The following is a 1,548-nucleotide window of genomic DNA, read 5'->3' as shown; positions in this document are numbered from 1 at the left end:
GCAGATTTATTGTCCACCAAAACCGGGAAGCACCTGACTAAGGACAATGCCAGACGAAATGCTTTGCCTCTTGTTAAAATCTCTTGTCCGCCATGATATTCGCAGTCCTAATCATGCGTAGGATGGGATCAAGATAATTAATAATAGCATCAGAATAGATAAAAAAAACTGTTTTCTTTACCTTCATCGATTCCATGAAGTGAGAAAGCGTTTCCTTGTGACTTTACTCGAAGGGAAAAAAATCTTGCCATGAAAAGCGTGTTTCTAAAATTTTGGACTGTTACATGACGTTAATTTGCCATGTGTGTTTCATTCACTCGACATTGATGCATTTGCCAGTGTTGGAAACATAAGTTGTTACTTACCTTTCTAATAGATTTATGAGTACTGACATTTGACAGTAAGTAAAATGTGCAATTTAACTTCTGAATTTAAACAACAAGTAACTGATGAACAAATTGAACTACTTAAAAAAATAAACGTTTCTTTCTAGCAATTTAGTTTAATTGTTTATTAATGCGTCTAACTGAAATAAATTAAAATGCATTTAATTTGTAAACAATTCAACTGATAACTTTTTTATAACATTCATAGTATTATTACTGTAAATATTAAAATATTTCTCGCTGCCATATTTTACTTACCTAGGACAGAATCTTTTGAATTTTAGAATTCTTCTATCTAAAGCTCGAAATGTAGCTGAGCCTTGAACTGTTACGCTACGTTACTTTATAAGGTATTTCTCTCTCCTGCTTAGCATGCCTTCGTGGTGTAGTGGTCAGCACTCTCGACGCGTATTCGAGAGGTCCGCGGTTCGAGTCCCGGCGAGGGCATTGCTCATTTTCCATGTCTCCTGCTTCCAAAATACCTAATGTCTCTACAGTGGCGCCCGAAATAAAATGGTGTTGATGATCACGCTTCACCGTCAGGATTTGTCGATTGAGCCCTAATCCCCAGTCGCCCTTTAAAAGGGGAAGTATATAAGGTATTTCTCTCGCTTTCTTAGCTTGCCTTCGTGATGTAATGGTCAGCACGCTCGACGCGAATTCCAGAGGTCCTGGTTCGAGTCCCGGAGAGGGTATTGCTCTTTTTTCATGTGTCCCGCTTCCAAAATACTTAATGTCTCTACAACTTTGCCATGTGTTTATCATTCACTCGCCGTGATACATTTGCAACTTTTGGAAACATAAGTTGCTACTTAACTTCCTAATAGATTCATGAATACTGAAATTTAAAAATAAATAAAATGGTGAATTTACCTTCTAAATAAAATCAACAAGTAACTGATGAATAAATTGAACTACTTAAAATAAACGTTTTTTTTTCTAATAATTTGGTTTTATTGTTTATTAATGTGTCTAACAGAAATAAATTTAAATACATCTAATTTGTAAACTGTTCAACTGGTAACTTTTTTATGACATTCATAGTATTATTACTGTAATTATTAAAATATTTCCCGTTATCATGTTTTGCTTTCCTAGGACAGAATCATTTGAATTTTAGATTTCTTCTATCTAAAGATCGAAATGTAGCTGAGCGTCAGTG

The 1,548-nt window shown here is 34.8% G+C and overlaps 1 non-coding gene across 1 annotated transcript; it reads left to right on the top strand.

The window, feature by feature from the left end:
• Positions 1-760: 760 nt before the first annotated feature.
• TRNAT-CGU (transfer RNA threonine (anticodon CGU)) lies at positions 761-833 on the top strand. Its single transcript has one exon. It is a non-coding gene; the product is annotated as a tRNA-Thr (tRNA).
• The last annotated feature ends 715 nt before the right edge of the window (positions 834-1,548 follow it).

The sequence above is a fragment of the Stegodyphus dumicola genome, chromosome 6 (assembly GCF_044657685.1).
Source record: "Stegodyphus dumicola isolate Sdum_Otavi_A_Nest chromosome 6, ASM4465768v1".
In the NCBI taxonomy this organism is placed as follows: Eukaryota; Metazoa; Arthropoda; class Arachnida; order Araneae; family Eresidae; genus Stegodyphus; species Stegodyphus dumicola.
This window is presented reverse-complemented; position numbering and strand designations above follow the sequence as displayed.